Below are 21,154 nucleotides of genomic sequence, written 5' to 3' on the forward strand. Positions count from 1 at the left end.
CATGTTCTGTGTTGGTCAAACTTTTGCCTTGACGAGGTTGTGTCAACCCATAGACTAAAATTATTTCTGCTGTGGTGGGAATAATGCAAGCAGCCCTTTCTTCATTCATCACCACAGATTTGACTTTGGAAACTCGGAGGTGATAAATCTGGTTTTGGACAGAAACTTGACAAGAGACAAATAAAACTCAACTGTGAAATTCTGCCTTATAAACAAACTACAAGCAGGCAAAACTAACTAAACGTGATCTTACAGATAACGCCTCCTTCACATTCTTCCATGGTGTAGTGTATCCAGGGCAAAGGTGCAGAGTCTCATTTTGAATTCAGTCTGGAGACGAGAGGTCTGTTGCTGTTGCTGCTACAACGAAGACAGGTAGTTGTTTATTGGGATTTCAAATGCTGATTCTTACTTTAACAGTGAAGATAAACATCACTCAGATGAAAGAACTTAACATACATTCATTAAAGCATTCGAGATTACAGTTTTGTTTGTTTTCTGGACAGTTTCCTTAACGAAACAATGGCTGAATACAAGCTCCAAGTGACAACTGGTGACATGAAGCATGCAGGAACAATAGACAACATCTATGTCATGTTGTTTGGTGCAGAAGGGCAAAGTGAGCGCACTGAGCTGGACAATTCTGGGATCGACTTTAAAACTGGGATGGCAAGTTACAATCTGTTAAACACAATTTACAAGTTTATCAGGTTGATCACCCGCTGTTGTAACACTTGTGTTGTCCTTTGTTTTCACTGTAAGGCGTGTAAACTATTGTAGAATAGAATGGAAGAAATAAGTATTTGATCCCCTGATTACCCTTGCTTACTTCCACTGTTTTTATTTATGTGGTAGTTTTATTTTTATACATCGTGACAGATTGTCACTTAAAAATCCAGAAAGAAATGCAACACATAACAATTAGAACATTATCTAAATGTCAGTGAAGATCCATAAGTAAAGTAGGTAAAACAAGGATTGATCATGTAAACGATTTTCTAAGGAAATATATTTCTAATTAATTCAATTAATGTGAAATTCATCCCAGATGTTGGCCATGACTAAAGTAATCCACACATACAAGAAAACCAAAGCAAATAATCCCATAAATATAGATATTGGTAAAAAAAATAAAAATGGAATGGTGTAAGGCATAATAATTGAACACACTTTCTGTAAATATATTGAAGACTTTGTAGAAAAGTTTTTTCTGTTTTTTTTTTAACATGTTTCCTGTATGGAGAAACTAGTCACATACTTTGCTTAGGTGTGGGTTTGACAAAATCTTCCACACACACTGGCTTCAAATCTTTAAGATTCTGTGCATCTAAAGCACTGTGATCTTTAAATCTTTGCATACATCTTCAATTTGACACAAGTCAGGGGAAGGACATAGCTATTTTAGCAGTTTTACTGTCTTTCTCTAAAACCATGTTGGATTTTCCTCAGCTGTGTGATTGGGACTAAAATCTTGCTTGGAAATCTGCCCTTGTTTCACCCGAGAAGTTGGAATGGGAGCAACTGATTCTGGGGACAGGCGATCTCCATTCACATATCAAGTCTGCAACCGACTGATTGATTGATCAGTTGATTGATTGATTGGTCTGTGTACCCATACGTACATGACCATTCTAATCTGTGCAAGCCTAAATTCAGGCTTGTTGATCAGGGATTTTTCAGCCATTGACATGCAAATCAATTACTTACTTCTGTGGTTGATATGCTTTCTCTCCACTAAAAAATAAACTAACATAAATATCAGAGACTGTTCTAATCTTTGGAAGTCACAGGCTACAAAATCAGCAGGGGGTCAAATGCTATTTTTTCCCACAGTAAATGTTCGTTCGTTCGTCGTCTTCCGCTTATCCAGGACCGGGTCGCGGGGGCAGCAGACTCAGCAGAGACGCCCAGAGGTCCCTCTCCCCAGACACCTCCTCCAGTTCCTCCAGGGGGAGCCCAAGGCGTTCCCAGGCCAGCCGAGAGACATAATCCCTCCAGCGTGTCCTGGGCCGTCCCCTGGGCCTCCTCCCGGTGGGACGTGCCTGGAACACCTCCCGAGGAAGGCGTCCAGGAGGCATCCGGTATAGATGCCCGAGCCACCTCAACTGGCTCCTCTCGATGTGGAGGAGCAGCGGCTCTACTCCGAGCCCCTCCCGGATGGCCGAGCTCCTCACCCTATCTCTAAGGGAGTGCCCGGCCACCCTACGGAGGAAGCTCATTTCAGCCGCTTGTATCCGTGATCTCGTTCTTTCGGTCATGACCCAAAGTTCATGGCCATAGGTGAGGGTAGGAACGTAGACCGACCAGTAAATTGAGAGCTTTGCTTTTCGGCTCAGCTCTCTCTTCACCACAATGGACCGGCACAGCGCCCCCATTACTGTGGCAGCTGCACCGATCCGTCTGTCGATCTCCCGCTCCATTCTTCCCTCACTCGTGAACAAGACCCCGAGATACTTAAACTCCTCCACTTGAGGCAGGAACTCCCCTCCAACCTGAAGAGGACAAGCCACCCTTTTCCGGTCGAGTACCATGGCCTCGGACTTGGAGGAGCTGATCCTCATCCCAGCCGCTTCACACTCGGCTGCGAACCGCCACAGCGCATGCTGTAGGTCTTGGCTAGAGGGGGCCAGCAGGACCACGTCATCCGCAAAAAGAAGAGACGAAATCCACTGGTCCCCAAACCAGACCCCCTCCGGCCCTTGGCTGCGTCTAGAAATCCTGTCCATAAAAGTTATGAACAGGACCGGCGACAAAGGGCAGCCCTGCCGGAGTCCAACATGCACTGGGAACAGGTCCGACTTAGTGCCGGCAATGCGGACCAAACTCCTGCTCCGCTCGTACAGGGACCGGATGGCCCCTAATAAAGGGCCCCCGATTCCATACTCCTGGAGCACCCCCCACAGGGCATCACGAGGGACACAGTCGAATGCCTTCTCCAGGTCCACAAAACACATGTGAACCGGTTGGGCAAACTCCCATGAACCCTCGAGCACCCTGTAGAGGGTATAGAGCTGGTCCAGTGTTCCACGGCTGGGACGAAAACCACACTGTTCCTCCTGAAGCCGAGGTTCGACTATCGGTCGGACTCTCCTCTCCAATACCCTGGCGTAGGCCTTACCAGGGAGGCTGAGGAGTGTGATCCCCCTGTAGTTGGAACACACCCTCCGGTCCCCCTCCTTATAAAGGGGGACCACCACCCCAGTCTGCCAGTCCAGAGGCACTGTCCCCGACCACCACGCAATGTTGAAGAGGCGTGTCAACCATGACAGCCCTACAACATCCAGAGACTTGAGGTACTCAGGGTGGATCTCATCCACCCCCGAAGCCTTGCCACCGCGGAGCTTTTTAACCACCTCGGTGACTTCAGCCTGGGTGATGAAAGAGTCCAACCCCGAGTCCCCAGCCTCTGTTTCCACCACGGAATGCGTGATGGCAGGATTGAGGAGATCCTCAAAGTACTCCTTCCACCGCCCGATAATGTCCTCAGTCGAGGTCAGCAGTCTCCCGCCCCCACTATAAACAGTGTTGGCAGAGCACTGCTTCCCCCTCCTGAGGCGTCGGACGGTTTGCCAGAATCGCTTCGAGGCCAACCGGTAGTCCTTCTCCATGGCCTCACCGAACTCTTCCCAGGCCCGAGTTTTTGCCTCTGCCACAGCCCGGGCCGCAGCACGCTTGGCCTCACGGTACCCGTCAGCCGCCTCAGGAGTCTCACAAGCCAACCACAGCCGATAGGACTCCTTCTTCAGCTTAACAGCATCCCTTACTGCCGGTGTCCACCACCGGGTTCTGGGATTGCCGCCACGACAGGCACCGCAGACCTTACGGCCGCAGCTATGGGCAGCAGCATCGACAATAGATGCAGAGAACATGGTCCACTCTGTCCCAATATTGCATACTTACATGGTCCCCTCCTTGAACCATCACCTTAACGTGGTGGAGGGGTTTGAGTGCTCAAATGATCCTAGAGGCTATGTTGTCTGGGGCCTAAATGCCCCTGGTAGGGTCTCCCATGGCAAACAGGTTCTAGGTGATGGGTCAGACAAAGAATGGTTCAAGAACCCCTCATGAAGAACACAATATCGAGGCACGTGACGTCGCCCGGTACGGCGGAGCCGGGGTCCCACCCTGGAGCCAGGCCTGGGGTCGGGACTCGTCGGAGAGCGCCTGGTGGCCGGGTTGCTCCTCGCGGGACCCGGCCGGGCCAAGCCCGAACGAGAGACGCGAGGCCATCCTCCAGTGGGCCCACCACCTGCAGGGGGAACCGTGAGGGACCGGTGCAAAGAGGATTGGGTGGCGGACGAAGGTGGAGACCTCAACGGCCCGATCCCCGGATGCTTAGGCTGGCTCTAGGGACGTGGAATGTCACCCCGCTGGGGGGGAAGGAGCCTGAGTTTGTGCGGGAGGTCGAGAGATATCGACTAGAAATAGTCGGGCTTGCCTCCACGCACAGCGTGGGCTCTGGAACCCATCTCCTTGAGAGGGGTTGGACTCTCTTCTACTCTGGAGTGGCCCACGGGGAGAGGCGGCGGGCTGGTGTGGGTTTGCTTGTTGCCCCCCAGCTCAGCCGTCTCGTGTTGGGGTTTACCCCAGTGGATGAGAGGGTTGTATCCCTGCGCCTTCGGGTTGGGGAGAGGTCTCTGACTATCATTTCAGCCTACGGGCCGAGTGGTAGTGCAGAGTACCCTGCCTTTTTGGCGTCCCTGTCGGGGATGCTGGATAGTGCCCCTCCCGGGGACTCCATTATTCTGCTGGGGGACTTCAACGCCCACGTGGGGAACGACAGTGACACCTGGAGAGGCGTGATCGGGAGGAATGGCCTCCCCGATCTGAATCCGAGTGGTGTTTTGTTATTGGACTTCTGCGCTAGTCACGGATTGTCCATAACGAACACCATGTTCAAACATAAGGGTGTCCATCAGTGCACTTGGCACCAGGACACCCTAGGCAGGAGGTCGATGATCGACTTTGTTGTCGTATCATCAGACCTTCGGCCGCATGTTTTGGACACTCGGGTGAAGAGAGGGGCTGAGCTGTCCACTGATCATCACCTGGTGGTGAGTTGGATCCGCTGGAGGAGGAGAAAGCCGGACAGACTCGGCAGGCCCAAGCGCATAGTGAGGGTCTGCTGGGAACGCCTGGCGGAGCCCTCGGCCAGGGATGTATTCAACTCCCACCTCCGGGAGAACTTCGACCAGATCCCGGGGGATGTTGGAGACAGTAAATGTCATACCTTAATTATTTTAACACAATAAGTTGATTTTTTTAAATTCTCAGACAAGGACATACACTGTCAAAACTGGCTCATCCCTGGGGAAACTTCTCTTCATAAAGGTGGAGAAAGATCCCCTTTTCATCTTTCCAGAAGATGAGTGGTACTGCTCCAAAATAGTAGTGATAACTCCGGAAGGGAACAACGTTGTTTTCCCCTGTTATAGATGGATTTCTAGGGGAGAACTTGTGGAGCTCAGAGGAGGGAAAGGTCTGATTAAAATGCACTCTATAATAAATGATAGCACTACATAATAGAACCTGCTTTCCAGAAACTTAGAGGTTACAAAGCACTTTCTGGGAACGTTTATGCAAATTACTGATTAATATTCTGGAAACTGGAGACTGACCATTTTACTTATGACCAAAGAACTCTCCTAATGACGGCAAGGAAGATGATTACAGTCAACTGGATGAAGCCTGACTCACCAAATATGGATCACTGGAGACAAAAGATTAAACACGTGTATACAATGGAACGATTTACTGAAAGCCCAGAACTTTGAACGATTGTGGAAACCTACTGTGACACATCTTATTTAGGGTGCATCCACTTTCTGATCATTATTATTGTTACTTCTTTTTTCTTTTTGTTTCTAGGTTTGGGTTGCCTATCTTTCCACTTCTTGCATAATGATAAATAGAAGATTGAATCTATGTACGAATACCGATGTGAAACCCAAGTCTCAGTCTCAGGTTTAAAATGTTTGTATGTTGACTGCTTGTTTTTGGTTGGCAATTAAGTAAAAAAAACAAAAAAACAAAAAGATACACAACCAACAAATGTTTTTTAGGTATAGATATAGTAAATAATAACAAGTCAAAAACAATATAGATACAGTATTGTTTTGTATCTATTTGTTTTTGTCATTAGTTTGGAAGCTGTGTTTTTTGTTTTTTTTTTTTACATTATTTTTTATTAATATCAACATCCCTTGAAGAAAATGCATTAATCAAACTCTGCAAAAGTTTTATATATTTCTTTATTTTAATACCTACAAAAAGATTGGTTCATTAGAATTGTCACCAAAATCCTATAGTAGATATTTATCTAAAATTACAAGTTGTCTTAATTCAAGTGGTCAGGTAACATTTGCAGTTCTAAACGAGTGTTAGATGGACTGAGGGCAAAAATTGTTCTTTGGATTGTAAAGGTTGTAGACCACTGGACTAGCCACAAATGTTCTTTGAAAGGTCCAGAGGAGCACTTGGTGAATTCTGGGAAAGTATCTGGTAAGCTCAGTGAAAAATTCAGCAAGGTAACTAATGAGTTTTTGGAAGGTAACGAGCAAGTATTGAAAAAAAATACCAGGTAAGTTAGAGGTAAGCAAAAAGTAAGTTCCAATAAAATTCCAACAAGGTATTTAATAGGTTCTGAAAAATAGCCTCTAAGTTCTGGGAAAGTAGTCTTATGTAGTGTTACCTTATAAATCATGTATATCTGATGCTGACATTTAAGAAACTTGACTATTACTAGATCTATTCATACATGGGTTTGAATATTTTCTTTGGGGAATAATGAATTTGACTGTATTTTTTCTTTCCTGGAAGCCATGATGGTTTTTGAGGAGGAACATTCCCTGCTGATTGACCATCAAAAAAGGGAACTAGAACTTAAAAAGAGTTCATACCAGTAAGTTTCATTACAGTTTGTGTCAGGAGCTTATCTGAACAAATCTATTAAACTTCTTTTTCTGTTTCAGATGGGAAATCACTGATGAAAAGTTGCCACACTCCAGTCACTTTAAAGATATATCTGAGCTACCTGCAGAAATTCGCTACTCCTTGTCCAAGTCAGAGGAAGTTCAATATAAAAAAAGAAAGATGTGAGTCAAAACTTACAGAATGATCATTACAGTCTCCTTATGTGTTGAAATTAATATGCGTGTGCTGTTTTACACAAGTGCCTGTCTGTTTTAGTTACTCTGAACTGAGATTTAAAGGACTGGCTGGATCCCACAAAAAATGGAAAGACATTAATGACATGAAAAAGATCTTACAGTCCAAAAAGACAACACTATCAGGTAGACCACACTATGTTAGTGCAAGTGACACTGTTACATTTCTTCTTCTTTTTTTGTTAAGCAAAGCATTGCAAACATCTGATTCTGCTACACCTAAATGGTATTTGCTTAGGACATTCCCACATGTAAAACACAATCAAAACTGGAAGGACAGTTTTGCAGCTCCATCAGTGCTGATTTTACCTTCTCTGCAGCCTCTCTAAACAGTTTTTGCTTTGTCTTTTCTCCTGACTGATCCTTTGAACAATAAGATCAATTAATACTTTACACCAAAGCATTTGCAAACCATGGTTTTAGCTAAAAAATGCAAATATCAAGAAAATCCTGCTACACCTGAACTTTATTTCAGATAACAATCCAATCCAGCTTTATTTATAGATATTGATCAGATTTTTTATAACTGGTGTAAGGTGTGAACCCAAGCAGAGTGAATGCTGGATCTGAGTCAAAAGCTACTTCAATATAGTAATAGTTTAAGGGTCTGCATCTTATGTAACCTGGTTGTTGCATCGTTTTTATATTCTATATTTTACCCCAGATTGTTTTTCAGTTGAATTGTGCAGAATATATGTGAAAATGTCATTGCAAAACTCAGATGTTCATTGTTGAACTCATTGGATGTGGTTATGAACTCCAAAATGAAGGTTGGCTCTGTTTTCCTAATCTTCCACACTGTTGTCTAATAGCTGATAAATTATGGAGTTTAAAGGTTCCAACATTGTCTCAAATTAAATTATGGAAGATTTCTGGATGTATGGGGTATAGTTGTTTTTAGGAGCCCATGTTGCATCATCTGTTTTATGGGTTTTGTTTTACGTATGGGTGATTTTCGAAATGTCCAGCTGAATGCATGTACAGAAGAGTGGTTATTTTTTAAATAGCTTTTTCTATTAGCTTTGCTCTGCACTTATGTAGGTGGGAAGGTGGGAGTTTTGTTTCTAGTGATTGTTAAAATTCCAATGTTTTGTTAAGGTTGGCCTTCAGTTTTAAAGTGAGGTGAAATTAGTTGAAATTTAGACTACAATGACTTTTTTGTTTGCTATAAAGTAAAATAACATGACTTCCTTTTACTGATATTCTTCCAGAGTATGTTTCAGAGCACTGGAAGGAAGATGACTTTTTTGGATTCCAGATTTTAAATGCAACAAACCCCAATGTGATTAATGGTTGCTCCGAGCTTCTCCCAACCTTTCCAGTGACGGATGAGATGGTTAAACCTTTCCTGGAATCTGGAACTACTCTAAAAAAAGAAATGGAGGTTTGAAAGACAAATTATTAGTTGACATTTACACTTTATTGCCAAAAGTATTGGTCTGTCTACTTTTACATGTACATGAACTTTGGAGATATCCAATTCTTAATCTAAAAGGTGCAGTTTGCTGATGCATCACCGTTCCCAGCAAAGGCAGCTTTAACTCTGTAAACATGTTCTGTAAACAGCTTCCACAAGATTTAGGAGTGTGTTCATAGTTCGATGAGAAAAACAGTGTTGCAGTCTCTACTATAGAACACAAAGGTGTTCTATAAGGTTGAAATCAGGACTGTAACCATGGAAGAGATTGTAACACCAGAATTCACTGATTGAGTGGTAGAACCCAATACTTTTGGCAATATAGCGTATCTTCATGCATATTCACAGCATTTATTTCAAAGGTTTGCCTGATTCTACCACAGCTCTTTGTTATATATAGAAAGGCAATATATTCCTGTGTGACCAGAAGATAATGGATGGAATACCAGGCAGAATTAAAGATGGGAATTCTCTGCATGTGACTGCTGGTTTGTGCTTGTTCTACGTGAACCCTGAAAGAAAACTAATTCCAATTGCAATACAGGTAATGTCCTGATAGGAAAGAGAACTTGTTCAGTTGAATTTTATTTCTCATTTTGACCATTATGTTAGTTTTTGGTGATGAAAATGTGTGGCATGAAGGAACTAGAGTTACAATGATGGCAGGCCAGTATCACAGAATTCATCTTACGATTACCAACCAAATTTTTCTGTAATGGTATTTTCACTCCAGCTACACCAACAACCCTCTGAGCAGAATCCAATCTTTCTGCCAAGTGACCTGGAAACAGACTGACTTCTGGCCAAGCTGTTTTTTAAAAGTTCAGACCAGATTGAACAGCAGGCAGTCCATCATCTCATGAACACTCACTATCTGGCGGACGTCTTTGCTGTTGCTACTCTCCGCTGCTTCCCTACCATCCATCCCCTTTATAAGGTATCGGCTGACATAATACAGCAGATGAAGCAATGTTCCATGTAATTTGACTTAATTTTTTATTTATTTTGGTTTCTGTCTTGGTATCTATCCAGCTGCTGATCCCACACTTTCGTTACACTCTGCACATAAACATTGTGGGGCGAAAAACTCTTCTTGGACCTGGTGGAGCTTTGAGTGAGGTACAGCAATTAGCATGCATGCATTTCTAACACCACATTTCCATTTTGGCAGTGAGAAGAACTGTTCTAACATTGAGGAATTACATAATTCAAACAATTTAGAATTATTTAAGGAAAATATAATTAAGTTGTGCTTTACGATCTAATAGAGCTCACTTGGAGTAGAGGGGCTGACAGAGCTCATGAGAAGGGCTTTGTCTCAGATGACCTACAGCTCTCTCTGTCTACCAGAGAACATTGCTGCACGAGGACTGGAGTCAATTCCAAACTACTACTACAGAGATGATGCTTTGAAGCTGTGGAATCACATTAGCAAGTAATGATTTGTTAAAACAGCTTCTTTTTAAGTAACAATACTTTTTGTCTACAATGTAATATTTACTGGGTCAGAGAAACATAAGAATGGCAAATATTTTGTACAGTGCATTGCAAAAATATTCATACATGTTGTAATTTGCCATATTTTATGATGTTTCAGTGACAAACTTTCTAATATTTTATTAGGACTTTATTAGATAGATGCCACTCCCCTACCCTGATTTGGTTTCCTCTGATGAGAGCACCTTCCTCCACATGCCACTTCTTTATGTACTAAAAAGCTGACTTCTGAAGATATTTCATTACCGAGACTTTATTTAGGGGTGTCAGAGTAAAGGGGGCTAACGTTTTATTTGCATACATTTCTCACATTTAAGGCACATTGTAGTGGTCTGTTGTAATTAAATCCCAATAGGTTTGTGGTTGTAATGTGATAAATTATGGATGTGAACACGTTTGCAAGGTACTGCATTACCAAAATAAAATGCAAACATAGGCATCCATATGTTTATTGTGAGAAAGATAGTTTTGGGCTCTTTGTGTATTTTTTACTAGTTTTGTGAGGTCTGTGGTGGAGTACTACTACAACTCAGACAGTAATGTGTGCAAAGACACTGAGCTGCAAGACTGGATCAGTGAGATATTTACACATGGTGTCCTAAGAAACAAGCAGTCAGGTAAGTGTCAAAATGTCCTGCAATACTTTAAAGTGGTCTTGATCAATATTTCTTTATTATTCCAAATTTTTTGAATTAAGAAAGTATAAGGATATCTGATGTTTGGGGTTCATAGGTTTTCCATCATGCTTCAATACTGTGGATGAAGTGGTCAAGTTCATCACCATGGTGATCTTCAGAGTTTCAGTACAACATGCTGCTGTTAATGATGGACAGGTAGGATACTAATGTATGTTTGGTATCTTGAAAATGATTAGGATACATAATTATCTTGTATCTTATATTATGATTTCTTCTATAGTTTAATTTGTGTTTTTTTAATTAATAAAGAAGTAACAAAAATAAAAAAGCAAAATCTTTTTCTCTAGTTTGACTACAACTCTTGGATGCTCAATGGCTCCCTCTTGTTATGTAAACCTCCTCTGACCACTAAGGGGGAGTCCAGCATGCAGACACTTTTGGAGGTTCTCCCAGATGTTGGAGGCACAATAAAGCTTGTGTCAGCTGTTTGGATTCTCTCAGACAAGTACACTGACGTAGTGAGTTTAGTGTCCATTCATGCACACAAACCAGGGTTATTATAAGTATTTTACTGTTCTCCAAATGAATAGTTGAATCAGACTTACTTAATACCTTTCCTCTGACTGCAGGTTCCCCTGGGTACATATCCTGAGGAGCATTTTGATGAGCCTGCCCTGAAGCAGATGATTAAGGAATTTCAAGCTGAGTTGTCTTACCTGAGTGAAGAAATTACACTGAGAAATTCTCAGCTTGAAGTATCATACCCATATCTAAACCCTGCTGTGATAGAGAACAGTGTAACCATTTAGAATACAAGTACAGCAGATACTTATATATGTGATATATATATATCACATCTTTATGTCACCAGAACATAAATATATATATATATATATATATATATATATATATACTTTTAAACTTATTTTAATCTTATTTTGTGTTGCACCAATCACCACAGGAAGTTCATAGCCCTGTAAAATGTGAAATCTGATTCAGATTTATTTGTTATTTCTTTAGTAATTGTTATTTTAGAGTTATTTTTGTTTTAATTTTTTTTGACCATAAACATTTTATTTGTTACTTTAAAGTTTTTGTTAACTTGGAAGCAAATGCAGGTCTTGGTTCCATTTGTCCAAGGCAGAAAAGCTGAGATGAAATAGCTATGAAGATTTTGTTTTTGCTCCTGATTTTGAGATGTCTGCAACTTTCCCTATCAATGCTTTTGTTACAGATCTCCCTCAGTCGCAAATGCTTTAAATACAATGTCAGTCAATAAAGTGTTTGAAATCGAAACCCTATTCCAGAATTTTTTCAAGTAGGTGAGAGCATCATACACATAACTATTTTGATGAGTTTCAGACAAGTGTTTAGAGCCAAGTATAACACACTGCTTTAAGTCAGGTAATATTCTCATGATCTCAGATAATCGTGTGTATATACATATTAGAAGATTGTTCTTGAAATAGTAGAGCTACTTGCTTACATTAGAGCAGGGAGGTCAAACTCAAATACACAGTGACCAACAATACCTTGCTGCCATCATGTGGCAGCAAAGATACATTACAGCATTTGACCAAATCCTAAACTTTTGGACTGCACCTAACCTCACTCTCACCTTAAACCCCCTTTAAAAATGTTCTTTGCTGTGGAGGAAAAAGGATATGTACTTCTATGGTATTTTTATTTTATTTTTATTTTTGGATGACCTGGTAAAGGCTTTTGTGATACAGAAATAGCTGGTTCTAATTAAGCACCAGGTATGAACTGTAACAGTTTTGTGATGTGTCTTACCCATTGCCATTATAATAAAACTTCAGACTATCAGACAATATAGTGTTGAAATCACGCAGAATGCCAAGAGTGTGCAGAGCAGTAATCAAAGCAAAACGTGGCTACTTTGAAGAACCTAGAATATAAGACATATTTTCAGTTGTTTCAGTATATAATTCCACATGTGTTAATTCATAGTTCTGATGCCTTCAGTGTGAAGCTACAATATTCATAGTCATGAAAATAAAGAAAACTCTTTGAATGAGAAGGTGTGTCCAGACTTTTGGTCTGTACTGTATATAGTCAAGAACATTATATTTTCTGCCTTTTCTGATGCAGAGAACAACAGAACAGCTGATGCAATATGTAATCAGAGCTTCTAAATACCAGCCAATAAATACAATTTTACTTACACAACCAGTGAAGGTGTACCCAACTAATAAAGTTAACAAATAGCCATAGAAAACATTTAGAAATAAAAGAAGCCACACCCCTGGAAAAAAACAGGTTGAGGTGATGCAGGAGGAAAAGAAGGAAAACTGTGATCAAGTAAGGGGATGCAGGGGTGCTCTTGATTGGGGTCAGGTAGCAGGTCTGTAGATGTATCATAAAGATTTTTTGTACACAGAGTGATGTATTTGAAGAACATATTTCTTTTAGTTTTGACCACAATGGCCAAAAACAAATGAAACCCAAAATTCAGTTCCTCAAGAATGTGTATATGACAAAGAAATCTGCAAAAACATGATTGAAAGAATTTAAATGTATTTTACACAGAAATTCAAATTCACAATAACACTCTTTTAACTTCAAAGGAAATAAGATGCTGTAACTCTGATCTGATTTTCTCTGTAAGCCATAATCAGTAAAATTAACTAATCAAATGCTTGGAATATATGACTTGGTGAGTAATTAATCTATGTAAATTTCAGTTTAGGGAGGGAGGAGGGAGAGGTCTATATTAAAGTGCAATAATGATCAATCATACATAACAGTTGCTGACACTTTACAAAGTCTATTCATAATTTGTTGGCTATATTTATCTTAACTATCTTTTCTTTTTCTTTTTTTAACCTAAGCAATAAAGTGTTTGGAAAAGGAACATTCTCTGCTGACTACCCACAGAAAAAAAGAACTGGAACTCAAAAGGAGCTCATATCTGTAAGTTTCCATTCAGATTTGTGCATGAAACATACCTAAACAAATGTAATCTTTGTTTTGTATTATTCTGTTTTTAGATGGGAGATTATTGATAATGGGTTGATGCATATCAGTCACTTCAAAGATGTAGCTGAGCTTCTTGCAGAAACACGCTTCGATTTGTCTAAATCTGAAGAATTGGAGTACACAAAAAAATTATGTGAGTCAATAATTATGGTTTACCCACATGCTTCTGATGCCTTTTAAGTCAGTATGTTTTTACTGATTACTGCTTTATACTCTATACTACAGTTCTATTGAACTGGCATTGAAGGGAATGGCTAACCCTGGTAAATGGTGGAAACACATTGAGGACATGAAAAATATCTTCTGGTTCAAAAAGACGACTATGTCAAGTAGAATACACCATCCTATTTAATTTTTGGATATTTACATGCTGAATTTTTTAAAAACGTCTCCCAGTGACACAGGATCACATAACTGCGGTCATTCTGGCTATGAATAAACAGCTGAGACTCAAACTGTTTAAATAGGTCATGCAGTCAAGTCAGTTCAGCATGCTTTGAAAATGTTACTTATAACGAGGTTTGCAATTAGTGGATTGAATCATGCTTTAAATTTCTTCACAACTTTATCCCTCTCCTCTAAAGGGGACTGAATACTGATGCACCCCACACTTTGCACATTTATTTATATAACAAAAGAAACATAAATTTTAGAACCTCACGATTATATGCTACTTTTTGCATTGCATACAATTCCAATAAAATGGTGAGGGTTGAGTTTTTAAATGTGACATACAGAAAAAGGTAAAGTGGTATGAATGTCTTTGCAAGGTACTGTACATTCCTATAGCATTCACTTCAACAGTTATCCACTTCCTCTGTCCTACACAAAAAGGCAATACAGGTCCTTCTCAAAATATTAGCATATTGTGATAAAGTTCATTATTTTTCATAATGTAATGATGAAAATTTTACAATCATATATTTTAAAAAACGTCAACCTTCAAATAATCATGTACAGTTATGCACTCAATACTTGGTCGGGAATCTTTTGGCAGAAATGACTGCTTCAATGCGGCGTGGCATGGAGGCAATCAGCCTGTGGCACTGCTGAGGTCTTATGGAGACCCAGGATGCTTCGATAGCGGCCTTTAGCTCATCCAGAGTGTTGGGTCTTGAGTCTCTCAACGTTCTCTTCACAATATCCCACAGATTCTCTATGGGGTTCAGGTCAGGAGAGTTGGCAGGCCAATTGAACACAGTGATACCATGGTCAGTAAACCATTTACCAGTGGTTTTGGCACTGTGAGCAGGTGCCAGGTCGTGCTGAAAAATGAAATCTTCATCTCCATAAAGCTTTTCAGCAGATGGAAGCATGAAGTGCTCCAAAATCTCCTGATAGCTAGCTGCATTGACCCTGCCCTTGATAAAACACAGTGGACCAACACCAGCAGCTGACACGGCACCCCAGACCATCACTGACTGTGGGTACTTGACACTGGACTTCTGGCATTTTAGCATTTCCTTCTCCCCAGTCTTCCTCCAGACTCTGGCACCTTGATTTCCGAATGACATGCAGAATTTGCTTTCATCCGAAAAAAGTACTTTGGACCACTGAGCAACAGTCCAGTGCTGCTTCTCTGTAGCCCAGGTCAGGCGCTTCTGCCGCTTTTTCTGGTTCAAAAGTGGCTTGACCTGGGGAATGCGGCACCTGTAGCCCATTTCCTGCACACGCCTGTGCACGGTGGCTCTGGATGTTTCTACTCCAGACTCAGTCCACTGCTTCCGCAGGTCCCCCAAGGTCTGGAATCGGCCCTTTTCCACAATCTTCTTCAGGGTCCGGTCACCTCTTCTCGTTGTGCAGCGTTTTCTGCCACACTTTTTCCTTCCCACAGACTTCCCACTGAGGTGCCTTGATACAGCACTCTGGGAACAGCCTATTCATTCAGAAATTTCTTTCTGTGTCTTACCCTCTTGCTTGAGGGTGTCAATAGTGGCCTTCTGGACAGCAGTCAGGTCTGCAGTCTTACCCATGATTGGGGTTTTGAGTGATGAACCAGGCTGGGAGTTTTAAAGGCCTCAGGAATCTTTTGCAGGTGTTTAGAGTTAACTCGTTGATTCAGATGATTAGGTTCATAGCTCGTTTAGAGACCCTTTTAATGATATGCTAATTTTGTGAGATAGGAATTTTGGGTTTTCATGAGCTGTATGCCAAAATCATCTGTATTAAGACAATAAAAGACCTGAAATATTTCAGTTAGTGTGCAATGAATCTAAAATATATGAATGTTAAATTTTCATCATGACATTATGGAAAATAATGAACTTTATCACAATATGCTAATATTTTGAGAAGGACCTGTATATTTCTATGTGATCGGAGGTTAATGGATGGAACCCCCGCCAGAATGAAGGATGGAAATCCTCTGTATGTGACTGCTGGTTTGTGCTTGTTCTACATGAACCCGGAAGGAAAACTGATGCCAATTGCAATACAGGTAACATTGTGAAAGGGAAAAACAGCCACACTTGCACATGTGCATGCCCTGTAAATAAAAAATCTCATTAGTCCTTTTGGGCCTAAATTGTCAGTTGGATGAAAAATTAGATTAATTTGAATAGTTCACCTACAATTAGTGGAAATCTGGGTATGATGCTAATTGGGGATATATTAGGCATTTAAAAGATACTTTTTTTTATTTCACATAGCTATTACTCAAACAGGACTTGGAAATTCAGCTGCAACATGTTTTTTAACTTAACCTTTTTCTTCATCAGTCAGTGTTTCAATTGTACCAAAACACTGCAAAATCACCTTGCTGCACAGTGCCAATGGCTTCTATACCCTTATTGGCACTAAGGTATATTGGTCTATGCAATTATTTATTCACAGTCCACAGTAATCTAGTTCAATCATCCATACTTACTTACAATTTAACCCAAATTATACATCACTAATTCTTTATTTCCAATAGGATCCTTAGCATGGAAGGTTTATGTATCAATCAGCATGTGATGTGTACAAACATTATACATGGATACAACCTTCACTGTATTCAGACCATAACGGGAATGATGCTACTTCTAGACATTTGGCCAAAAGGGGCTAGCACTTTCCAAAAAAAAAATCATTGACATACAAGACGGGAGGTGCAGCTGAGACAAAAGTAATGGAAGTCTTCTGTGATTTCCAACCATTATACCACAATGTGTCATTCTGATATTAAAACTATACATTAATTTCTTATTTAGAAGCATCTTGAATGTTTCGGCCATTTTTTTCACTACATGAAGCTGCACCAACAACCCTCTGATCAGAACCCAATCTTTCTGCCAAGTCACCTGGAAACAGACTGGCTTCTGGCCCAGCTGTTTTTTAAAAGTTCAGACCAGATTGAACACCAGGCAGTCCATCATCTCATGAACACTGACTATCTGGCGGGGGTATTTGCTGTTGCTACTCTCCGCTGCTTCCCAACCATTCATCCCCTTTATAAGGTATCGGCTGACGAAATAAAGCTGGTCAAGCAATATTTAATTTACGTGACTTTACCTTTAAATTTGCGTTTAGATTTGTGTCTTCCTGTCTTTACAGCTGTTGATCCCACACTTCCGTTACACTCTGCATATCAACATCCTGGCCCGCAAACTTCTTCTTGCACCTAGTGGGGCTTTGAGTGAGGTATGAGTGTAAAATATTTTTCAGAGTCTTTGAAGCTATTTAGCCCATCTCAAATTTAAGACTAATGGTCATTTTGCTTTTTATCAACAGAGTTCACTTGGATTGAGCAGTCTGGCGGAGCTTATGAGAAAGGTTTTGTCTTAAATGACCTACAGCTCTCTCTATCTGCCTGAGAACATCGCTGCACGAGGACTGGAGTCGATCCCAAACTTTTACTACAGAGATGATGCTTTTAAGCTGTGGAACTACCTCAACGGGTAAATAAACTCTGCTGCTTATATTTGAATACTTTCATTCCGGAATGCAATTCTAATTTCTTTTTACTAGTTTTGCAAAGGCTATGGTGGAGTACTACTATCTTTCAGACAGCGATGTGCTTAAAGACACTGAGCTGCAGGAATGGATCAATGAGATATTCATACATGGGTTCTTGAAAAATGAACAGTAAGGTAAAAATGTGTTTAGTTTGCTCGGTAATTACTGCTGGATATTAAAGTACAGTGACTGTGCAATAGGTTTTCCATCATGCTTCAATGCTGTGGAGGAAGTGGCCAAGTTCATCACCATGTTGATCTTCAGAGTGTCGATACAACATGCTGCTGTCAATAATGGACAGGTGGGCAAATGCCAGCCATTTTGTGCACTGGAATAGCATTGGGACTAAAAATAACCTTGCCACGCAAAATATAGTTGAGATGCTGCTTAAATGTGAGATTATAAGCGTATCTCAATAAATTAGCATACAATTGATATGTACTTTGTTTTAGTAATTTAAGTAATGTCAAAAAGTTGTACTATGTAGACTTATCACGCTCTGACATATTTAGAGGATTTTACTCTGATCACTTGTGTATGGCTTACAGCTACTGAGAGCCAAACAATTTTTATATTACATTAGACCAATGCAATTGTTTTTTTTATTATTACAGAAATATTATGTCCTACATGATCAGTGGGTATACTTCTGACTTGGCAGTCATCCAGTAGATAGTCATTGACAACTTCACAAGCCATAACATATCATTGATAAAAACACTGACTGTTCTGACTGCTGTGTGTAAACATATTATTGGAAAGTTAAGTGGAAGGAGAAAATGCAGTAGAAAACGTTCAATAGCAATGGAGATAATCGCTACCTCGAGGATAATGTTCCAACGGCCATTCTAGAATTTGGGGGATATTTGCAAAGTGTACTTCATACCTGTGTCCAGGACCTGGGCTAAAAGTGTCACATTCCTTGTTAAATCCCCGAAACCAAATACAACCTGGGTTGGGTTGGACCATAAGGTTGCAGTCCAAGCGTTTCATTTGGATATCAAGATGGGTCCTAGAGTCTGGAGTAGGAACGTGGATGCAGAGAATCAGTGTTTTACTGTGACATTTCTAAATAACTGGTGTCGTCTGCTGCTTCACAGCTTTTTCCCAAGCCCAAAGCCTCCACAATCTTCTAAAAGACAATGGTGGACAACTTTATTCCTCCTCGTGCTGACAAATTATGAAGATTGTGATACTCTTGCAGAATGTCGCATGTGCACACAGGACCCCAGACCAAATATTTAGTCCGCATACTGTACAATACATACACACTTTCCAGTATGGAAAGGCTTTTGTATTACATTTTTAATTGGTTTCCTGTCAAACGTTTGACTGTGGGCTGTAAATTATTATCAAGATTAGCAAATGCTTAACGTCTGAGAGGAATATTTCACTTTGACTTGGAAATGAGCTTTTCAGTGATTAATTTTGGAAATTTAGCCAAGGTTTTATTCTAGTATGACTACAGCTCCTGGATGCCCAATGGCTCCTTCCAGCTGTGCAAACCTCCTCCAACCACTAAGGGGCAGTCCAGCATGCAGACGGTTCCAGAGGTTCTCCCAAATGTTGACGACAGAGTCAAGATTGTGTCAGCTGTTTGGATTCTTTCAGAAAAGTACACTGATGTGATATGTTAAGTGTTTAAAAAAAAAATCAAACCAGATGGAAAAATGTTCATTGTTTAAAACTATTAAAAATAAATTTCTGCATTGGCCTCACCTAATGTCTTTAACCTGCAGGTTCTCCTGGGTGAATTTCCAGAAGAGCATTTTGACGAGGCTGTCCCGAAGCAGATTATCAAGGCCTTCCAAGCTGATTTGTCCTACCTGAGGGAAGAAATCGCAGCAAGAAATTCTCAACTAAAAATACCCTACCCATATCTAAACCCTGCTGTAATAGAGAACAGTGTGGCCATTTAGGGAAAACAATAGCACACCTTTTTGGTTTTTTTGGTTGTCTGGGATTGTTCGTGTTTCATCAAATTAATAAAGAAAAATCTAAATAAATGAATATGTGATTGTGCATTAATGGGCTCACTGTCGAGGCAAAAAGGCCCCTGAGCACAGGTCTCTACATTAAACTGCTCAAAACCCATCTTTGCTGTGTACTGCATGAACAATACATTTTCTGCAGTAAACTGGGTGAAAGCCAACCCTAACTGCAATTGACTTTGAACAAAACATTGAGTTGAATGCAAAATGACATCCCACCTAGAAAGTCAATCAAAAAGTTTACTTTAAAAGACATAACGACTTTTCAAGCATTGGTACAGTAAGTCCTGAAAATGTCATAGTGAAAATGAATAACTGGGGTTCAAATTGAAAAGCCATAGCTGGTGGAAAAAGACCTACCAAACTGGGATAATTATAAAAGAAAATGGAACTGAAAACTAAAGGCCAGTATATACTCTAAGAAATGAGAAAGCTTCTTTTACTTGAGGTAGCAAGAACAAAGTTTATAGCCAGGACATTTCATACTTCACAAGAACTCCTGAAGTTTTCATAGTTCCCTCCTTTTGCAGCATTTGTGTATAATTTTCAGACACCACACAAGAAAAAGGTTCTGCCCATAAGATGTCAAGAACAAGTTGCAAGAACAGTGTAATTTAGTTTTTGCAGCCCTGGGAGAGATGCAGAGCATGTATAGGCCTTAGGTTTTAAATGACAACATTGACATTTGCCTAGGCTAATTAAGGTGAACAATATGGGTCATTTGAAGCTAAGCCTCTTCATATTAAAGTCTAAACGCATTCAAAGGAGCTGGTGTCTAAAAACTCTCAGCCTTTTTATAGAAGGAGTTTTAAAAATTACAGTAATTGGCTAGAAAGTTTTTTTGAGGATTGGTATATATTTTTCAGTTGCGGGTTTAAAAAACCTGCAACTGAATATAATGTCAAAAAATAGATGTAAAATTTTTTGAGGGCTGAATATCCAACACAGTCGCTCTCACCTATTTTAATGCCCTTGTTGGAAATCAAATTGAGAGATAATTTTGATGGAGAACTGGTTTAGCTAGACTAAGTTTTTAAATGCAGTCATTTTTACCGTATTCCCATTCCCTCACTACAGATGGGATTTGGCAGAAATTTATTTTGCTCTTTGAATAGTTGTTGCACAGTCAAAAACAGAAGCACTCCCTCGTTGCAGTTTATAATTCTACAACCACGAATCAAAATAAATCCAGGTGGCCTTTCTATCTTAAAATAGACCACATATATACAAAGACTCATCTTATGCTATTAGTTTGTGCAACTGTTCATACACATGTATACACACAGAGAGAGCAGTCTATCAGTACTCGCTTTAAATGTAGCAGCTATATTGTCTAAAATATCAAAGTTTGCCCCTGAAAAACACTTTTGCATACATAAAAAGAAGCATACTTAAGTTCAATGTTCTCATAAAAGTGAGTTTGCACAACACTGACTAAAGCTTAAGCTCCTTTCACTCCATGGAAGAATGAGCTCTTTTTACAATTAAAGTCATTGACAAAAATGCACA

The 21,154-nt window shown here is 40.4% G+C and overlaps 2 pseudogenes; both read left to right on the plus strand.

Moving 5' to 3' along the window:
* The first annotated feature begins 353 nt into the window (after window positions 1-353).
* LOC124882245 lies at window positions 354-12,014 on the plus strand (annotated as a pseudogene).
* A 993-nt stretch (window positions 12,015-13,007) lies between these two features.
* Window positions 13,008-19,617, plus strand: LOC124882480 (annotated as a pseudogene).
* Window positions 19,618-21,154: the final 1,537 nt, after the last annotated feature.

This window comes from Girardinichthys multiradiatus, chromosome 15 (genome assembly GCF_021462225.1).
Source record: "Girardinichthys multiradiatus isolate DD_20200921_A chromosome 15, DD_fGirMul_XY1, whole genome shotgun sequence".
Taxonomy (NCBI): domain Eukaryota; kingdom Metazoa; phylum Chordata; class Actinopteri; order Cyprinodontiformes; family Goodeidae; genus Girardinichthys; species Girardinichthys multiradiatus.